This window comes from Tamandua tetradactyla, chromosome 11, assembly GCF_023851605.1.
Source record: "Tamandua tetradactyla isolate mTamTet1 chromosome 11, mTamTet1.pri, whole genome shotgun sequence".
Taxonomy (NCBI): Eukaryota; Metazoa; Chordata; class Mammalia; order Pilosa; family Myrmecophagidae; genus Tamandua; species Tamandua tetradactyla.
In genome coordinates, this window is record NC_135337.1 from 61,051,550 (window position 1) to 61,073,829 (window position 22,280).

The 22,280-nt window shown below is 41.5% G+C and overlaps 1 protein-coding gene across 3 annotated transcripts in view; it reads left to right on the top strand.

The window, feature by feature from the left end:
- The window catches only part of JAK1 (Janus kinase 1), a 229,322-nt gene that overhangs the window by 95,824 nt on the left and 111,218 nt on the right, over positions 1–22,280 (top strand). Inside the window, exon 1 of one of the 3 annotated variants that reach the window (XM_077120707.1) lies at positions 15,801–16,010. The exons of 1 other annotated variant lie outside the window; for it this stretch is intronic. The gene's annotated coding sequence lies outside the window, so the exon portion shown is untranslated. Of the gene's footprint in view, positions 1–15,800; positions 16,011–16,637; positions 16,657–22,280 lie in introns of those variants that run through there. One more of the 3 variants, XM_077120709.1, reaches the window with a different exon arrangement.

Genomic DNA, 22,280 nt, shown 5'->3' on the forward strand with positions numbered 1-22,280 from the left:
GAAATTATGAAAAGGAGCCAAACAGAGATGGAGACCACAGTAATAGAAAGTAAAATATCCCTACAGGCATTCAACAGCCAATTAGAACTGGCAGAAAGGAAGAATCAGTGAACTTGAAGGTAAGACAATTGAAATAATCTAGTCTGAATAGTAGAGAAAATAAATGAAGAAAAGTGAACAGAGCCTGAGGAACTTGTGTGGTATCAAGTGTACAATCCAAGACATTCAAAGAACTCCAAACTATCAAATGCAAAAGATAGCAAATTCTGAAAAACCACAAAGGAGAAGCAATGTGTCACTTACAAGGAAGCTTCTATATGATCAAGTGTTGCTTTCTCATCAGATACCGAGATGGCAAGAAGTCAGCGAGAAGACATTTAAAGTGCTGAAAGCAAAAATTTCTAAAGAAGAATTCTATATCCGGTAAAACTGTTTTTCAAAAATGAGGGAGGGAGTAAGACATTCCCAGATAAACAAAAGCTGAGAGACTTTGCCATCATTAGACCAGCCCTACAAGAAATGATAAAGGGACTTTTGCAGGTTGACAGGAAAAGACAGTAGACAATTGACTGAAGCCTTATGAAAAAATAAAAATCCCCAGTAAAGATAATGACATGGATGAATATAAATACCAGTATTGTTGCATTTTTTGGTTTGTAACTCCACTTTTTACTTCCTACAGGGTCTGAAAGACAAATGCATAAAACATAATGAAAAACCAATGGTTCCGAACTTATAATGTATTAGTATGTAATTTTGGGCAAGAATGACATAAAGGTGGGGGGAGAATGGGGGTATAGAAACTTAATTTCCATTGTATATGCTACTGAAGTTAAGTTGGTACAAAGCAGATGAGATTGTTATAGATATAGGGTATTAAATTTAAGCCCCATTGTAATCACAAGGAAAATATCAAAGAATATTCAAACTCGTAGAAACAAAATAGAGTACAGACTTCTAAGGGAGGGGGTGGGGGAATGGGAAATTCATGTAGAATGAGTGTAAGTAAGGTTTCTGTTGGGAGTGAAAGGAAAGGTATGGTAATGGAAGGTGGCGAGTGTACTGAAACATGGTGAATGTGATTAATCCCATTGAATGATATACTTGGGAGGCGCTGGGATGGGAAAGTTTACATTTCATATAAGTTTCCACAATTAAAAAAAAAGAAAGAGAAATCAAAGAGATAATGATAATTAAGTATGATACATGATACTGGATGTGGGTTCTAAGGACGAAGTTCAAAGGGACATTTTGGAAGATAAGAAAAAATGGGAACATAGAATGTAAGCTTTATATTAAATGTAGAATGTCTTGAACTTTATAACTATACCTAAGGTGATTACATAAGTGAATATTCTTGTTCTTATGATATATACATGAAGTATTATGTGTGCTCAAAATATGATATGTCTCTCAAATATTCAGAGAATATGATAGATAGATAGATAGATAGATAGATAGATAGATAGATAGATAGATAGATAGACAGATAATTAAGTGAGGTGGCAAAATGTTAAAACTGGTGGATATGGGTATCTGGAGGAATGGGGCTATGTTGGAATTCTCTTTATGTGTTATTTTTGCAACTGTTCTGTAAGCTTAAAATTATTTCAAAATAAAAAGTTAAAAAAAATTGAATAGGCTGTAAAAATGGATAGGCTTTTTTTAAGCTATAGCAAATCATGTTCTTCTATGTGTAACATGATGGTAACGTGGAGGTTTCAATAGAGGTCTCAGTACCATGATGTGAGCAGATCATCACGTATATGTTATCAAAGAAACATCCAAAAGCAAAACAAAAAAAAAATGCAAGGTATATATAAGTGGTCAATAAATATCTTCAGCTTCCTTGAACATAAAGAATTAAAATGAAAATGGGATGATTTCTGAAAAGTCAAACTATGTAATCTCCCTCTACATTGTCCTTCCTATGATCTAAAAAACTGATATTTTAGGCACTTTGAGATATTGTCTTCAAATGGCCTATCCTCAGTGAGAATCACATTTAACATAGCCTTTCTATCTCTAAATCTCGAGATCTTGTTTACAGGAAGGATGGTCCTTACCCACAAGTCAGTCTGCCCTGTTGGCAGCTGTCCACGCCCAAAAGGACTTGCTGATTAGTTAACCTACTAACCTTGCAGTCTGCAGAAAACTTAGACGCATCATCCTGCCTTGGCTCCTTGGTTGCCAGGGTGTCCTGCCTGCTATTGGCTCTTCCAGCAGTCACCAGCCAGCCAAGCTTTTCCCTGGAAGTTGCACACAGATTGCCAAGCACCCTGGCCAGACCAATAATTCTGCAAATGTGTCATCTACACTTCTGCTCACACCCAGCTTATGCAAACTTGTGAAATAAACAAAGACTATCTTACCCAGTCCACTGGGTACCCAGCCCTATTTCCTTTACTAACTGACTATTATCCCATGTTCCCCATCATCCATCCACCCATCCATCCTTCCATCCAAGATTTATGAGTCCTATGGCTGAGAATATGAAGGTGACTCCAAGGTCCCCACTATCCATAAACTCACAGGCTAGGGGTGGGTAAAGTAGAGATAAATACATAAACAAATGGAATATAGTGTGATCAGGGAAAGGGCAGAAGCATATGCAAAGTAAGCTGGGAAAATGTAGGAAGAATTCTGTCTGCCTAGGGAACTAAGGTAGTTTTCACAGAATGTGTGCAGTTAACCACAGGGCAAAGTAGAGGCTTGGGGCCAGGTTACTGTAGACCATGTGGGCCCATCTGTGACACTGGACTCGATCCTCCAGCAACAGGAAGACTTTCTTTCCTTTCCTCTTTTATTGTCATGCATCTTAGGACTCCAAGCCCCCAGGCTCTGCTGGTAATAAAATAATCAACTGTTCTTAGGGCTTACAAAATGCCAGGCACTATACGACATGTTGTACATTCATTATTTAACTTAATCTTTACAACAATCTTAGAAGACGAAATAATATTGCTCCCATTTTACAAATAAGAAAACTGAGGCTTAATGAGGTATTCAAAGTCACACAACTAGGAGCAGGCAGAGCTAAAACCGAGCTGTGCTGAACTGCTAAGCTTGTGCTCTTAGATGCATGAGCCAGCAGGACTCGGACTTGGTGTAACTGAGAGCTCGGCAAGACTGGTTCCCCCTCAAAAATAAATAAATAAATAAATAAATAAACTTCCCAACATTTTGTAATGCTCACATCTTAAGCCATGTTACCTCCTACCTGGGGCCAATAGCAACAATCTGAGCGCTCCCTATTTGCTCCCTATAAACTATTTTATAGTTTAAATAAACTATAAAATAAATAGTTTATTTATTTATTTATTTATTTATTTTTGAGGGGGAACCAGTCTTGCCGAGCTCTCAGTTACACCAAGTCCGAGTCCTGCTGGCTCATGCATCTAAGAGCACAAGCTTAGCAGTTCAGCAGAGCTCGGTTTTAGCTCTGCCTGCTCCTAGTTGTGTGACTTTGAATACCTCATTAAGCCTCAGTTTTCTTATTTGTAAAATGGGAGCAATATTATTTTGTCTTCTAAGATTGTTGTAAAGATTAAGTTAAATAATGAATGTACAACATGTCGTATAGTGCCTGGCATTTTGTAATCCTACCTGGGGCCAATAGCAACAATCTGAGCGCTCCCTATTTGGGGAGGAATAGTAGTTACTATGGAGAAGGGCTTCAAAGATTTTGAGACCAGTGTCAACCTTCTAGGACTATGTCTGCTGCTGGGTGGTGTTGGGTTATTAATCTGCTCCTGTGTGAGTCAGAGCACGCCCTCCCCAAACACTGTAACACATTAACTCAGCTGAAAAACACTGACCAAGCTAAACTGATGTCAGACTTGAGTGTCAACTCCCCTTTTATTCTCTGTCAAAGAAAAGAGGGAGATTTCAACTTACTCAGAATCTTTGAAGAGTCCACCCGACCTTTCTTTTCACTCAGTGGAAAGACTCATCACCACATATTATTAATTTAGGGTTGACAGCAACCCTGTGAAATTATGCATGCGCAAATATGCAGCCTGAAGCTCAGAAAGGGGAAGCCATTTGTTCAAGTTCATAGACAAATTTCCATCTACTCCACTAGGATTCTAACTCTGGAAGGGTCTTGGTTAGTTTGTATCCTGGTGCATAACTACCCTTCTTATTAATGTTGAGATTTTGGATGTCTCTAAGGGGCATTATTATTGTAGAAATATGGTGTACTGAAAAGAATGGAGTTTTGAAGCCAGGTGGTCTTGGGTCAAAATTTCAGTTCCCGTCATGTAGTGGTGTGACTTTTGGCAAATTGCCTAGTCTCACCTCAAGGGTGAGTGTGAGGATATATGCAGATGGCAGGTCCCTAGTGGGTTCTTAAATACATCTTAGTCTTTTCCAGTTTCTCCTAAATGTAATGCAAGAGAAACTTCCCAGCAGTCTCAAGTAAAATGCTTAAATCCTCAATACATTCTTAGAGGCATTTCAATCTATTGTAATTAAAAAAGACAAAACACAAAAACTTCCCGCTCTGTGGTATTTTTAGGGAAATTTAAGGAAGTTATTGTGAAACTATGCAAATCATACTGCTCCCATGGGTTGAGAAGCAACAGATCCATCAGTGAGGCCCGTTACCCAGGAGGTGCTAGAAGGTGAAGCAAAGTGAGACTTCTGGGAGGGCATGAGAAAAGCCTGCTGGGCAAGAGCTGCTAAAAATCTGGTCAGGGAGATAAACACATGTACAGATGAAAGAGATATAATAACAGTAGAAGGCAATAAAGGACAAGTTGCCAAGGAGCGATGCAGGCAATACATGTGTGAATCTGGAAAAGAGTGTGACCACTTAGAAAGGGCCAAGAAACCCTTCAGGACCCATTTCCCAGACTGATGTACACTCCTTCTTCCGTCCCTTCACAGCCCTTTGATCCTTCTTATCATCAATCCACTTATCTGTAATAACAAGGTGAAGGACTTATCAGCATCTGTTAATGGCTGGAGCCAAAATTCCTCTTGGGGATGGAAGCATCTAGGTTTGGAACATAGGCTGGAAAATTAGGTGTAACAGACCAGGTTAAAAGGTACTTTCAGAGGAAGACTGAGACCGGAGGACCTGGACATTACAGGAGGAGCAACTTGCTATGTGTAAACGGAGGGAGCATGTGGAATTTTTAGGGGTAATCATGGACGGAGACCACGAGAAGAGAGGAGGAAGGAAAGAGAGAGCAGCTGCCATGTAGCATATAGAAGAGCTGATTTCTCTCCACAACTGCTTGTGTCTTTAGTAAATGATACCAAATCCAGGTAACTCTGGTGAGGGCCTTCTCATGGGAAAATCGTGAAGGAACAATTTCATTTCAACATTGTGCAGCACAGAGTAGACATGAGGTAGAGGAGTCCCTCTTGAAAGGGCTTCATACTTCCGCAGGCCTGGTAACAGGCTGCAGATTCAAACCAAGTTTATCCAGATCTTGGAGAAGCTGACGGGTGCCAGCTGACAGCTGAGCTTTATATTTAACGCCTTTCTTCTTTCTTCCTTATCTTTCCTTCCCCGTCACAGTTTACCCAGGACATGCCTGACACATAGTAGGCACTCCCTAAGTGTCTGTGGTGCTCAATTGAATATAAAGAAATAGTATGCAAGGTGTCTGATATTGTATTAAAACCTAATGAGGACAACACAGATATTTCACACATAAAGCTAAACCCAGTTGTAACAGTTCCGGGAAGGATTTAAATGCCAACTAAATGAAACTAACCCTTTCCTGCCTCTTTGAATTTTCACTGTCCTTCAAGGTTCAGCTCACATCTCACCTCCTCCAAGAAGTCTATCTGGATTTTTCAGTGAAATTTCCTGTCTCTGAAATCTTCAGACATTCCCTGCCTATATCAGCCATTTAACACTCGGTCATTTATTTTTCAGAGGGTGTCTTGCCTTTTTTACTATACACTACAGTCCTCAAGGACAGGGAGAGTGGCCCTCCCTTCCAAAGGCTTAGCATAGTGCCCTATATGTGTGCCTATTTCATTGATTGGTTCTGGCCATGTATGTCCTGCACCATATTCTCAGAAACTAGCCCAGTACTTGACATATAACAGTACTCAATATTTGTTGAATTGAGTTGAATTGTTGGGTGCTACCGATCTCTGAGAATATATAATTCTTTGATATTAGCCTCCTAGCAGAATAACAGAAAATTAGTATTTGGGAAGAAATGAAATCTAATTCTTGTTATAATTCATTTTCCTATTGCTTTTGGGCAGTAACTTAAGCCTTCTGCTCCAGTGATCCCATATATCAAATGCAAACATAATAATTTTTGGCCAATAAATTTTAATGGATACTATAAAAATAAAGATTCATAAATTTTGATACTGACAGGCATCATAAAATCATACGATCCAATTCAAGGAGAAATCTAAGTTCAGAGAGGTTAGAGGGACTGTCACAAGGTTATTCAGACTATTGTGAGTCTCAAACTAGCATGTGGGTCTCTTGCTCTCTGATCTAGAGCTCTTTTCAGAGCTTGGTTGTCAGACTAGCACTTCCTTACAAGGTGTTTTAATTATTAACACAGTATTCTAAGCCCCTGGAGGAGAATAAGCCTTGTTATAGTTGCTAGTAAGTCAGTCCAAAGCAATCTGATGTTCCCGTAAAACTGAACAGATTTTGAAGTAAAGCACCCTTGGGCTCACTGCCCTTGGAGGGGGCCCTCATCTCATTTGTCCTATAAAAAATGTAAATGAGCCCTTTTATATGGACATTTGCTATATCTTAGCTTTATTGATTCCATTATATTGCTGTTAATTACAGGAACCACAAAAACCTTCAATTAGATTAAAGCCATAATAAATAAGATTAGTAGTATTTATTCTGTTCTGTGTGTTGAATGCCTTTATAATAAGCTGATATTTATCTTTTCAGAAATTATTACACTGACATTCTATAAAATAATTATGTCAGATATTTTGATGTATTTTAGGCAATAACATTTGAATGCCTGCCGATAACTAGTAATGTTAACTATCATCATTAATCCTCATGATTATCCCTTACTTACAGATGAAGAAATCAAAGCTTATAGAAATTCCATTTTTTTTGCTCAAGATTCTACAATAGGGGAAGCCAGGATTAAATGAAATAATATATATGTAAAGTACTTACCGCGGTGTTGGGCAGGTAGGTTGTGGAATAGATGTTAAGTGGAAAATTCAGTATGAAGTAAGAGTAAGTGAAGGAAAATAAGATGAAGCCTTTGTGAGGATAGTACATAAAGGACATGCAATAAGTCACATTATATTTAATAGAAATATAACTAAAATTTGATTCTGAGCTTTCTAACAATCAAATCAAAGGAAGCAATGCTTAATTAATTATGTAAGTGACAAGTAACCTTATTCAACAGAACTATAGGTATTTCTGGAACTGAAACCTAAAGGGCACTTTTTCAGGACTCAAGGATTAACACTCTACCTAGCAAGGACCCCAAAAGATGAGCCAGAGTCACTGTGGGATGATTCTTAGAAATCTGGAAAAAGCAATGGTCAAACCAGACTGTTGGGGATTGAATCACATCCCCGCAAAAGACATATTCAAGTCTTAATCTGCATTCCTGTGGATGCGAACCCATTTGTAAATAGGACCTTAGATGATGCTGTTATTAAGGTGTGGTCTCATTTACGAATAGGATCTTCGAAGATACTATTTTGTATGAGGCCAAACTGAATCAGGATGGGCCTATATCCATATAACTGGAGACCTTATAAAGAGAAGAAATTTGGACAGTCAGTAAGAAGAAGCCAGAGAGGAGAGTGAGGTCTCCATGTACCTGGGGAGTACTAGCACCAGGACACTACTGATCTCTGGAGAAAGCATGGCCTTTCTAATAAGGTGATTTTGAACTTCTAGCCTCTAAAACTGTGACAATAAATACCTGTTGTAAGGCCAATCCCTTGTGTGGTCATTGTCATAGCATCTCTAGCAAACTAAGACAAAGAGAAGTGGGGAAGCATAAATCACCTTGGTAGTAAGCAGAGGAAGGATTATGAAGTAGAGGAAAGAGGCATGCTAGAATGGGAACTATTATGTAAGGCCAGAAGACCCAACAGAGGACTATGTTTCATGGGAGGCCCAAAGGACTTACCATTCACCAAGTCTGTTACGATGCTATGGTGAGAGAGATATAGCATCACAAAGAAGTTAGTGGTGGCCTCCTCTGCAGGCCACGGCTCACAGCTGGAGAGAGATCCCAGAGCTGGGCTCCTTAATAGCCATGGGCATGATGAAGTCTCTCCCAAGTAATAGAAGCCAAATGGAAGTGCTTAATTGTCATAGGCCAGGAGACCAAAATTTTCATAAAAATCAACATAGTCAGAGGGGCTGTCAAGGGGGCTTGATCTGTAGGAATTGTGGAGACGGTTAATAAAATAGTGTCCCAGTGGGCAAATGTGCAGCCAACAACCAACAACCTAAAAAAGATAAGAATGGAGGAGCAGGAGACTAGGGTAGTCCCCCCAATAAAGTCACAGTCTTTTGCCCAGTTCCTAGACCTAGAATCTAGAATCAGATCTAAAATCCATTGAAGAATAACTGGGCCCCTAGAAAGGAGGACTCCACAACACCATAGCAAGGATATACTGCAATTATTCCTTCAGTCCTTCCTTTAAAAGACCTATAGCCATTTACTTGGGCAACTATACCATAGAGAAGGGAACAGCTCTTCCTAGGGAAACATTTTGAAGACTATTGTTGGAGACAGGGTCTGAGTTGACTTTGATATTAAGTAACTCAAAGCATCATGATCATGGCTTCCCTATTAGAGTGGGAACTTAAGGACACCTGTCTGAAGTCTGATTCATGGTGGGCCCATTGGGTCTGCAGATCTACCCAGTAGTCCTTTCCCAAGTGTCTAAGTGTCTAGTTGGAGTTAATATACTTGGAAGTTGGAGAAAACTCATATTGGGGTCTTGGTCTGTGGGGTAAGAGCTATCATAATGGGGAGGGCTAAGCAGAAAAACTCTGACACAATATCCACCCTTCCCCTTAACCTCAGCCAAAATAATAAATCAAAACAATACCATGTAGAGGAAAATGGCAGACATTAGTGCCACCATGTGATCTAAAGGATGCAGGGGTGGTGGTCCCCATTGTATCTACATTTAATTTGTCAGTCTGATCTCTGCAGAAACTGAGTGGATCCTGGAGAAGCTCAACAAAGTTTTAGCATGATTCATCATTGCTACTATGCTAGATATGTTTTTGTTGCTAGAGCAGATTAATAAGGCTCAGGTACACGGTATGCAGCAATTGTTTTGATACATGCATTCTTCTCCATTCTTGTCAGAAAAGAGGAACAAAAGTTCACATTCAAATGGGACAACAATATTTATTTGTAGTTTTTGCCTCAGGGCCATGTTAACTCTCCTATCTTCTCTCATCATGTAGTCAGAAGAGATTTGAACCATCTCTACATCATCCTTCCATACATCACACTGATCCATCACATCAGACTTCATGACATCAGACTGATTAGAAAGGATGACAGAGGAATGGCTTGTATTCTGTAGGCTCTAGAGAACAGGAAATAAACATTATGAAGAGGAAAGGACCTGCCACTTCAGTGAAGTTTTCAGATACCCTGTAAGCAGGGACACGCTGGGATATAGTCTCCAAAGTAAAATAAAAATTGCTCCATCTTGTCTACAGTCATATCACCCTGAATGTGCCCGATCTCATCTGATCTTGGATGCTAAGCAGGGTTGGGCCTGGGAGACTTGGATGGGAAACCGCCTAGAAATACTGGGTGCTGTAAGAGTGTTTAAATGGGGGTGCGAGGGTAGTTCAGTGGTAGAATTCTCGCCTGCCATGAGGGAGACCCCGGTTTGACTCCTGACCCATGCACTTCCCAAACAAACCAACCAACAAAAACAAACAAATGAAAATTCAACCAATGACGCTGCAATAACAGGATACTCACATGGACAAAAAACCGAAGTGTAACCCCTGCCATACAGCATACAAAAAAAAAAATTGCTGCATCTTACATCCTCTAACACAAAGATGGAAGCACATACCTGGTTTTCCTTTTTGGTTTCTGGAGGCAACACAAATCCACCCCTAGGAATACTGCTCCAGCCCATAGGCTGGTTGATTTGGAAAGCTTCTACCATTGAGGGGGTCTCAGGGCAGGGAAGAGGTTGTATATAGGCTGTGGTGCTAATTAATATTAGACAGCCTTTGCTGTTTGCCATTTAGACAGCCTCCAAAGTGGGCCTATGTATGGAGTGGCCACAGTGGCAAAAAAGGAGACTAAACATGGGCTCAACAGCATGGACTCCCATTTATCAAGCTGGTATAGTTACAGCTGTCCTGAGTGTCCAACATATCGGCAGTAGAGATGAACAATGTATTAGTTTCTTATTGCCACCATTACAAAATACCACAAATGTATGGATTAGAACATCAAACATTTATTATATTATAGGACTGGAGATAAGTCTGAAATGGATCTTATAGGGCTAAAATCAAGGTGTTGGAAAAGCTGTTTCTTTTGGAGACTCTAGAAGAGGATTTGTTCTTTTCCTTTCCTAGCTTCTACAGGCTGCCACCATTCCTTGGTTTGTGGCTGCATCATTCCAACCTCTGCTTCCATTGTCATATCTCCTTCACTAACTTTGGGTCTCCTGCCTCCCTCATATGAGGACCTTTGTGATTACATCGGCCCACCTGGCTAATCCAGGATAATTTCTCCATATCAAGGTCATTAACTTCTGCATAGTCTTTTTTGCTATGCAAGGAAACATATTTACAGGTTCCAGGGATTAGGATACCAGCATCTTTGAGGTACTCTGCCAACCACAACCATTGATCATCCAACATGGCATTAACCCTCAAAGTACAAGGTTTTTGTTGACAAGATGATTACTTTGGGTCCCTTTTGTTCTGAAAGGGTCCCACTGTCAGATAGCTATCTCAGGAATAGGTTTACCTTTTGTGTCCACAGGCAGCACCATTCTTTAGGGACCTGTAGAACACCTGATCCACAGACAACAGAGTATCTAAAAAGGGGACCCTCTTCACAGAGACAGAATTGCAGGAGTGGGCCCATGGCTATGGGATCCATTAATTATACATCTCACAAATACCATCCAGAGCAGCTGACCTCATACAGTGGTGGAACGCCCTTTGAAAGGCACACCTAAAATGACAGATGAAGAGGTAACACTCTGAAAGCCTGGTTGTCATCCTCCAGGATATACATTTGAGACCTCTATGGTACTGTGTCTACCACAGGAAACATATAAGGATGCAGGAATGAAGGGGTTAAAGCAAGAATGGTCCCACTTACTATCACTCCCAGTGGAACTTTGTCTTTCCTGTTGCTACAACTCTGAACTTCTCAAGGTAAGAAGTCCTGGTTGTCAGAAGGGTGCGCTCCTACCAGGGAATACAACAAAGTCCCATTGAACCCTACAAATGACAACTGCTACCAGGGCATTTCGGATTCCTTGTCTTTAGGGTCCAGCTGGGAAAAGAGTCATGATCAGTGAGGTAGAGGGAATTAGGCATCATCAGCAGGAGAACATGGAATTCCTTTTAAACAATGGGACTAGGAAGGAATATGTGTGGAACTCAGAACATCCAAATGGGCCTCTCCAATACTTCTTTGCCCCACTGCAACAGTGAATGCATGTGTATAGCACCCCAGCCTGACAATGGCATGACTGTGAAGGGCTCAGACCCCCTCAGGAATGCAGGCTCCTGTCATATCACCCAGTAAGCCATTAGGATCTGCTGAGGTAATAGCTAATGGTGAGGTGAATTTAGAATGGACAGTGGAAGAAGGAGAAGATGAGAACCCCCCATGGCCCAAGACTTCCTGCAGTGACTTGGCCATCGTTTTTCCTGTCTAAGTTTCTTCTCAGGAAGAGTGGTCCACGGGATATGTGGAGGTGCTATTTCCTACATTAGAAGTGGACCTGTGCAGTGCAAGAGGTGTAACATGGCTGCCATGGAAGTGTGCCACTCAGGTCAGCTGCTGAGGGGAGCATAACTGATTGATGGCCCCAGCTGCTGCCTCTATCCGTTCACCACCATGTTTGTGTGCAGACTGGGTTTCCCTTGCCAATGACTGAGGGTGGCAAGGGCACTAGGGTAGGCCAAACCCAGCAAGCAGTTGCCACTTCAGCTTGAGGACTCCTGGTTGGCCTACATCAAGGCTCTATTGGAACCGTGCTGCAGTCCTAGACTCTTTCTACTCCAAATCCTCCCCTTTTCCTTCTCTTCTTCCACACAGCAGACCTGCATCCTGGTCCTGAGGCTTCTCACCTCCTCCTACTCCTTCCCCTTTATCCTTTACAGGCAGTCCCCCAACACATCTCTTAGTATCTCTAATCCTGTCTTATCTGCTTCTTGATGGACCTGAGCTAATTCATGCTTTTCAGCTAAATACTGGCTGGTTAAGTGTACATCCATGTTCCACAGCATAGTAGCAACAGTGAGTTTGTATATACCTACTTATCTAATATCCACAATCATTTAATGAGGTAAATGGGCTGGGTAGAATGATTCCAATTTTGCCTATCAGGAAACTGGGAATTAATTTAGGAATCTGCCTGGGCTACACAGCTAGTAAGTGGCAGAAGTGGAATTTAAACCAAAGTCACCTCAATTACTCAGCTCTACTTCCTAGAAACAGTTAGGCTGATGGCAGAGTTGCATCTTCTTACAGGAACTGAAGTACCTGAGGAGAATGCACCTCATCTCTTACAGAAGTGGGGCTAAGAAGTTCAAATCAGTACCAAGGGTTTTTTCAAGCAATAATTTTAAGACACTATTAATACCTTGTCAAGTGTATGATAGAGTTACCAAAGTTCTACTCTGGACAGTATTCTCTCAATAATTTTAGTCTGGAAAGATTTTAAAGTGGGCATTCACAATCATATATATGTGATTATGTGCTTTTAATCTTTTTCTCTTTTGATGAATTATGCCTTTAGCCAATATCCATTAAGATTTTACTGTATATAATGCATGATATTTTCAAGACAAAATTCTTTTCTATGTTTCCTTTTCTTCCCATTACCATTTAATCAGACTTTTCTTTTCTTACTTTCACTCTGTCATAGGGAATATGTATTTTATATGGCTTAGTTTACATGGTACAAAGCAATGGGAAAGGATCTCATTACTACGTGTTGATGGACACTGCCGTAGAGTGATTCTTCTAAACTAAAAATCTGCTAAATCCCTCACTAGCACTCTATATCTGTTTGGCAAAAGTTTTTTACATCAGCTTCATCTTCTAACATTCCCTGGCTACACAGCATATACTTACTACTTCCCCAAAAGGTCAAGTTCTCTGTTTTTTGTGACTTGTCTTGTTATTTAAAGCTTCTCCTGGGCTTCGTGAGCTTCCTTCATGATCATCTCTCCAAGCACATGTATCTCAATGAATTGTCACTTGTCCAGAGAGGTCAGGAATGGGATCTTTTTTCCCTCTGAATCCTCCGCACCTAGTGCAATGTCTGGTGCAAAGGAGTGGATCCACTCAATCAAATCCTCTCCCCTCATTTTACTTCATAAGCCCTGCAGAGTGGCCAGATTAGTTTTTGCCTCATCTGATACGTGGTTCTTTTGTGTCTCTATCTATGTTATTCCCACATGTTCTTTAAGGTCCAGCTCATTAGTAATCATTACAGTTCATTGAGTTCATGCTGTGTGCCAGGCAAGGCATTATCTTAGTTGACCTTCAGCATAACCCCTAAAAGGAAGACATATCCCTATCTAACAAATGAGAAAAATGATGGAAACAGCCCTGGGTTTACTAATAATGTGGCTGGCAAGACAAGGCATGCACACAAATCCCCAGCCCGTATCCTTCCCTGCTTGATTCTCCTGTCTTCTCTGTCAGTTCTTCTGCCTCTTTGCTCCTTCTCCTTTTCGGAAATCATTTAGTCTGCCTCTCCACTTTTATAAGTGAAGTGTGAATTGTTCAGGGTAACACATACGATTAATGGTGGAGCCAGAACTAAACTCCAGGAGTCTAGGTTCTGATGCTCTTTGCACCCCCACCCACCACACACACCTCACTTTCGCTGAGTATGAGGTTAAGTCCTCAGAGACTGTCCAGCAGGATTAGCGGAGTTAGAGCAGATGAAACAGACTCAGTCCACAGTGACCTGAATTTGCAGAAGTCTGGTCATGCATGATCTATGAGGCTTTTTGTCTAAGGATTTTCAGAGTGAAGGCACTGAGGGTTTCAATTCTGGGAGTGAGTGGAACAGGTGTGAACTTTGAATTAATTGGGGCCGGAACGAATGCAGCATGACAATTCAGGACGTTATTGTGGTTCTTCAGGAGAGAGGTGGTGGCATCTTGGACAATGTTGCTGGAACACTTAGAGAAGTGAATGGGACTGAAGAGATATTTAGGAAGTAAAATTGTCACTATTTGGCCATAGATTGCCTATAGTAGGGTATGAATCTAGGCTACTGAAACCTCAATTTTTTTTTCATGGAAAAAATAATTATATCTACTTCGAGGGATTATCAGTAAACAATGAAAAGCAATGGGCACACAGCAGCAACAAATGTTAGTCTTTTTACTCATAAATTAAGAGATTGTTTTGGTTAAATGCTGCTGGAATGCAATATATCAGAAATGGAATGGCTTTTAAAGAGTGAATTTATTAAGTTACAAGTTTACAGTTCTAAGGCCATAAAAATATCTAAAGGCAGACAGGGACAGATACCTTGACTCAAGAATGCCCATGTCTGTCACATGGGAAGGCACATGACTCGCATTTACTGGTCCTTGTCCCCGGTTCTATTGCTTTCAGCTTTTGATGCCAATGGTTTCCCTCTAAGCATCTGTGGGCCTTCACTTAGCTCCTCTGGGACACAATTCTGGGTTCTGGCTTGCCTAGCATCTCATGGGAAGGCACATGGCTGCCACTGCTCTGCTCTCCATCTCCAAATGTCCATGTTCAGGCATCTGCCCTCTCTGTTGGCACAGTCCGAGTCTCTGTCAGCTCTGAAGTAACTGTTCTCCAAGTGTCTGAGCTTCCTCCAAAATGTTTCCCCTTTTAAAGGACTCTAGTAACCTTACCAAGACCCAACCTGAGCAGGGGGAGCCTTTCTCCATCTAATCAAAAGGTCACGCCCACAACTGAGTTGGTCGGTCTCCATGGAAACAATGTAATCAAAGGTTTCCACCCCACAATATTGACTCAAAATTAAAAGAAACAAGGCTGCCTGCACAAGATTGGATCAGGATTAAAACATGGCTGCTCTGGGGTACTTAATCGTTTCAAACTGGCACAGAGGTTTTAAAGATTTTTATTTCTGAAGTTCTCTTCTAATACGAAGTGGGTTAGATCTGCAGTAACTTGTCAAAGTTGGAGGACTTATTTACTGTTAAATTCTTACTCGTCAAGCCCTCCAAGAGGTTGCCTCTTAGTCGACTGGGATGAGGAACAAAAGGCATACACAGAGCACTCTGACAAATACATCGAAAGGCACAGAGAGGTGGCGAAAGGGATTCCAAACTTGGGAGGAGACAATCTATGCCCCAATCCCGATAATTTTACCTCCTGCGCGGGCTGACCTCTCACTCCTAGGCTGGGTGTTCAGAAGACTTGGTAAAAAGAGACACACTAGAGGCGGGGGCGGGAGCAAGGCCGGATAGGGGTGCCGACTCCTGTGCGCAGGCGGTACAACCGCCTCCGCCGCGGCCCCGCCCCCTCCCTGGCTGCGCCTCGTGACGACACGGGGGGCGGGCCCGGCAGCGGGCTGGGCGGGGCGGGGCGAGGCGGGAGGCGGGTGCGTCGCGGAGCGCAGGCCGCGGCGGCCGCCGAGTAGTCGGAGCCGCTGAAAGCGCGGGCCTGCATCCCGGCCCCGCAAGCCCTCCCCGCGCCCCCTCCTCAGCCCCGGGCGCGCGCACGGCGGGGTCCCGCGGGGCTGGCCTCTGAGCGGGCCGGCCACCTGAGCCGAACCGCGAGGCGACCCGGAGCAGCTCGGCCCGGTCGCATACGGAAGTGGTGAGTGTCAAGGAGAGGAGGTGGAGGAGCGACGGCGCCGCGGGCGACAAGGCGAGGGGCGCGGAGCCCGGCGCTGGTGGGAGGCGCGGCCGCCGCTCCCGGGTTTCGCGCGTGGTTAGTCCGGGGGCTGCTCCGCGAGCGCCTCACGGGACCCGGGTGGGCGTGGGTGGGTGGGTGGGGGCTGAGGTTGGGGGCGGCTGAGGCGGGGGATTTCCAGCTCAGTGGAGCGGGCGGGCTGTGGAGAGGTCGGGGGGCGGGGAGGGGGGTGAAAGGTTAAGCGTCGCCGCCCCCTCCCATAGAGCGCACACCAAGTTTTCATAAACAAACCGGGAGCGCGCTGACTGACATCCTGTTTATACCACCCCGAGAAACCGGCGCAGGCTTGAGGTTTGACGTCCCTCACTTGTCGCACCGAGAACGGGATGTCCGTGGACTCAGGAAATACCCCCTCCCTTTTCAGTTTCTGTTAGAACCCCGGCCCCAGCAGTCAGCTTGGAGGGCGTAGGGGCGAGAGGACCCGGCTAGGGGGGAAGAGCGTGGTGGAGCCCCCCGGGGAATTGCGAATCCTGCCGGGAGCCGTGGATAAGCTGCGAGCGGGGCTGCTCCCGCACGCCATCCGCGCGCAGTCGCGGGCTGGGCGCAGCAGGTGGGCGCAGCCGGGGAGGCAACGCGTCAGCGGGGCCCCCTCTCAAGTCGCTCCCCGAGGTTCCCGGGATCGGGTTCGTTGGAGGTGTGTTTACCAGATACAAGGTTTAATTGTCGCCAGGTGTTTGTGCACACAGTTTTGTCGTTTTTTTTTTTTTTATTAGAGAAGCTGTGGGTTCCAGAGTATACAGTGTACACGTTTTTTGATGGTATTTTTCATGATTTCCTGTGTGTCCCTAGGGAGGGGATCCCCGTCCTCTTCTGCCGCATCTTTTAATACGTGGCTGTAAGCCGCCTTCCGCCCCGGGTTGATATTTCATTATACATGCTATTACCATGTTTTTTTAGTCATAGGTTTTCCCTCTAAGTGGCGGAAGTTTGCAGTGATATAAAGTTGTCACTACTGTTTTCAGGGAGGAAATCATTAAAAACCTTGGGTAGTTAAATTATGCGTATAATTCAGAGATAGTTGTGACAGTCTTCCGTTGTTGGCTGTTGTTTTTAGGAAAGGATTTACGTTATGTATAGGCATATACAGTGTCGAAACTTTTTAAGATGAGCATTTATATTGATTAAATCTTTGCTCCTTTCTTTTCAAAACCTCATTTTGTCGTTGTTTGTTGGCTTTTGCTTTTGGTAACCCTGATGTTTTCCAAGACAAGGGAGTTATTTTCGTTGAAAGATCAATGTGTTCTTTTGTACTTTGTGGTGAAGGTTAATGGAGATCATAAGAGTACCAGACACTTCTGGTAGAATATGCTTTGTAATATGGAGAAAATGTCTCCCATGTATAGATCCTGATCACATTTAAAGACCTGAGTGGTTGTGAATTTTATGAGTAGGAGTAATCACAACCTCTTCTTAATTCTATATATTACATTAACTAAGCACACTTATTGCATTTTAATTTCTCTGAATAACTGCAAACTGTATTTTTAATACTAGGGTTGTAGTGTGACATTTCACTTTGGACACAGTTTAAATTGTTTCCCCCACTACACAGCATTCTAATATACTATCATTGAGAAGTTATGATGGAGAGACTGTATTCATTATACGTACATAAAATAATCAAACATTTCTTAAAGTGTTTTGCTGTGATTTAGGCAATCTTAATATCATTAAGATATTAATGTATTAAGTATTAATTAAATATTAATTTTGTATTAAGGTATTAAGATATGCTTGTCATTATTTCTCTGATCATTTGGTATCCCCCCATTACAGATTTAAGTAAGGAATGAATTGGGAGACTTAGTTCATTAAAGTCTGTCTCTATTGCTAAAGGGGATTAGTTTGCAAAATCTTTGAAAAGCTGGTGAAAAGAAGGGGTTTTGAGGGTGGTGTTGCATTTGCAGGAATAGTGACTTGGATTAAATGGCATGAAGAAACTTTGAGTGCTTCTAAGTAGAATTGTGGTGTCTGCCAGTTAGATTATGAATATATAAACGCTAGTGATTTCAACTGTAGACTACCAGTTACAAATTTTAATAATTTCCCAGAGTTATCACTTCATTACCTCTAGATAGCTTAAATAACACATTTATTTGTCAGAAATCCAGTTGAAGCAAGTATTGCGAACATGTATAGATTTATGCCCATTATTATAGAAAGGATGCTAAGGTATATCTGCCTTAATAAAGTTTATTAGCAAAAATCAAGATCTGTGTTTTCTGACACTGATTCTTCTGTTGTCCCCCACTCCCCGCACGTTCTGTATACCCTTCTTATGTTCTAATGAGAAACGAATAGGTTTTTAAAAGATTTATTGTCTGAGATATGAGTGTGTGTACAAATAAATTTTCTTGTTCATTTCCACATTTAAAACAATTGTTTTAAGTGGACCGAGAATTGGTTAATTAGCTGAATCTTGCTGAGCAAGCATCATCTGATGTTCTGTGATTTATTGGGCCTCAATGGTATAAGGGGACATCATAGAATAGGGCGCTAGAAGGAACTTTGTGGATTCTTTTGGACCATTGCTTCTCAGCTGGGGGTGATTTTGCCCCCAAAGAGACATCTGCAAAATCTGGAGACATCTTTGGTTGTTACAAAATGGGGAATAAAGAGCAGTGCTACTGGCATCAGGTGGTGGAGGCCAGGGATGGTGCTAAACATCCTATAATGTATAGGTCAGCCCCCCAACACAAATTTTCTGGCTCAAAATGCCAGTAATGCTAACATTGAGAAAACCTGTTTTGGAATATGAGCTAAGGAATGAGAACAAGTGGGCATATCGCTTCACTTCAGGAACCTATTTTCCTTGTCTGTAAAATAGATATAAAAATATCCCCCTTGGCCACTTCACAAGGTTTAGTGCATATATAATGTATGGAAACTGGAGTGCTACACCGGCTGTTCCTATTACAAAGACATTTATTTTCCTAAGTGAATTATTAGAAAGATACACAGGTACAGGTATCTGGGAGCAGGGGAGAGGGTTAAGGTAATACGCAAAGTAAAAGATGGGCTGGATGGTTTGGTGTTATTGAATTCTTTATTATTCATTTTTTGGTGTAATGGTTTTATTTAGTATGCTTGGTTTTCTTATTGGTAGAACATAAACTTTTTAGCTCTGTAAGTTCTTTAAACAAAAGATTGTTTTCTTGTTATAACAAGAGGGAAAACTCACTGTAGAAGAATTAGAAAGTATAGAAAAGTAGAACATAGAGAAAAAAGTCACCCATAGTCTGCTCTCTTTCCCATTTAAGGACAATTATATTCTTACTAGTGTCTCTAAAGTCTGTTAAAATTGAAATAAAAATTAAAGATGGAAAAAAGGAGAGCTGCTGGTGACCTAGGAAGATGCTGCTTGTTTCTTTATCCTTCTTTTTTAATAATTAGGCTGTAAAGGTAAATTCCATTATAGCAGGAATTAAAGAAATTGTTTTATGGTTTTCGTACTTTGTGTAATAACATCCAGGCCCTGTTCTCATTCTGCCTGTTGTTTCCTCCCTGCTTCTTGCACTCCCCTGTCGGCTAGGTGTGCCACTATTGCTTCCTGTTTCGAAACGCTTCTGTAACATGGGGGCTTTAAACAGCTGCCATGTTGAAATAATCGTATTTCGGGGCAAGAAATTGTTTTCCTGTGAGTATTTTCCTTCTGAAGTACACCAGCAGTTTTGGCAGTTTGGCAGTTTGATGCAACAAGAGAGCACAAAACATTAAGCTCATTTCCATGAAACATTCACTCTTCAGGTTTCATGATCTGTGATTCTTTGCAGCTGACACTGGGAACATATTCTTCCTTAGTGCTCTACAAGTAAATTGTCCAGTCCCCAGGCAAGACCTGCTTTAGAAATAAAATGAAAATGTCTTTTAAGTCTACACTGGCCCCAGAAACAGAGCTGGTCTTTATTGGGATATTTTAAATCTGTGGTAACAGAATTTACTTAAGAATGATATGCATACAAAACTTTGTCCATTCATTTATTCACTGTGTAAATATTTGTTGACCTGTTTCTGTGAGCCAGGGACTGTTCTATGAGTGAATAAACAGTAAAACAGGGAAAAATCTCTGCCCTCACAGAGTTTACAATCTGGTGAATATCACTTTGGGGTTTGTTCATTCAGAGTTTTGCAGTTGCAGATTATACACATATAAATGAATAAATCCTTTGATTGAGAAGTGTTTCCTAGAAACTTTCATGGCACTCCTTTAAAGGCTGAAGACTAAGGGGTAGCTTCCTGTGTTTTTTCCTTGCTTCTTTATATTACACGCTAATTCTTTCTTTCTTTTTAATACACAGATTTCTCTCCCACACCTAACAAAGTGCCTGACAGATGGATAGGACACAGTTTATATGGAAATAAGCTTCTGTACATAGATATAACACAGTGTGATGCTGTAGTAAAGGTTGAAATTAAGAGCACTTGGGCCCTGAAGAGAGATAATCCTTCTCAGAGCCCTTGTTGACCGCTTTTTTTGAAGAGGCTTCATTAAGTTGGGCCTTGAAGAATAAATAGGAGTTTCCCTTTTTTCAGGGTAAGAAGGAATTCTAGGCAGAGGTGCAGCATGAGCAAAAAGCACAAAGGTGGGTGTGTATATAGTGCAGGTGACAATCTTGGAGGCTGTCTCTCTGACTGCAGTGCAGACCATTTGAAAGCATTGGACTGAGGTGAAGCTGGAAATGCAGATTGGGGCCAGGTTGTGAAAACTGTCACTCCCTCTAAACAAGTGTAGAAAGTGCGAAGTCAGACCTGTGTTAAACGAATAAGGAGGGAAAATGGGAAACCTTTCAAGGTTTTGAGCTCAAGGATAACATCATTAACAAATGGAACAACTGAAGCATTCAAAGTTCTGTAAAAGTTCAGGTTTATCTGACCATTGTGCTACTCTTTTCTTCCTCCCCATTGACAGAAAATGCTCACTTACTTTCAACTATCCAGAAGACTGCTAGGAAACAGGTAATACTTAGAGCCAAAACAGATGTCATGAAGCCCATATGTGCTTTCCTTATATATAGTAGAATAAATTCATTTACAAAGGATTCTTCAAGTCCATAGATTAACATAAGGGATAGGAGTTAAGAGAATGATCTTGGGAAGGCACATTCACAGAGGCAAGCAGTATTAATTTTTATCTTGGAAGTGAATGAAGAGTAGAAGCCTTATGATAAGCAAACCAGCAATTCAAAACATCAATCTGGGGCCATTTAGTGGAGGAGTAAATGCTACTGGAAATACCCTGTCAAGTGAAAGGTGTCAGTATCCTGATACAGTACAGTAATTGGTATTGGTAATGATGACCAAGCCATTTGGTTTTATGACCAAGATCTCAAGTTGTGAGAGTGTCATTGAACTTAGGTGAGATAGTTCAGGTCTCTAGTGGAAAACAGTAACTTAAGATACCTGGTGTAGGGATTGGGTGGTCTGAAGGTAGTAGCAAGGGCTGGAGGCAGTATAAGCAGTTAGAGGCTTTCTAAAAGAAGAAATTTCTTCAGAATGAAAAGCTAGTGAGGAATTTTTGCTCTAAAAGAGTCTTTAACTCTTCAGGGAAAGACTCAAAAGTCATCCCCAAGAGGCTGGGTCTGCAGAGAGCCATAGCTGATGTGGCTGTCAGCAGAGATGCCAATAACTTGTACCCCTCTGTGGGAGAAAACTAAATCAGGTCAATGTATTACACCTCTAGATTGAAAACAGACTGACTTACTGGGTTTTAGCTTTGTTTTTTATCTTGGTTGTGACCGTCTGTTTTTGGAGACTCTCCAAACTGCCTGGTTTGATCCGAATTGTGAGAATTTGGGCAAGTTAACCCATCAGTTTTCTTATTGGTAAAAAGGAGATAATAGCTGCTACCGCTAGGATTGTTTTGGGGATTGACAGACTATACCTAAAGTTTGAAATGGTGCCAGGGTAAAAATATTAACTTAAAAAAAATTTGGTAAATATACTTTGTTTTGAAATGGAAAAAGATCAAATTATATTTAGAATGTTTTAAGATAATAGGTGGCACCCAGTAGATCAATAAAGAGTAGTATTTTGTATTAAGCTTCAATTAGAAATGGATAAGTGAAGAGTTTAGGCTTTTAAAACAGTTTCTCAAATTTTTAGTTTGTTATATAACTGTCACCAAAAATATCAGATAAATAAGATCTTCCTCAATTTTTAAGGAAAATGAAAAAT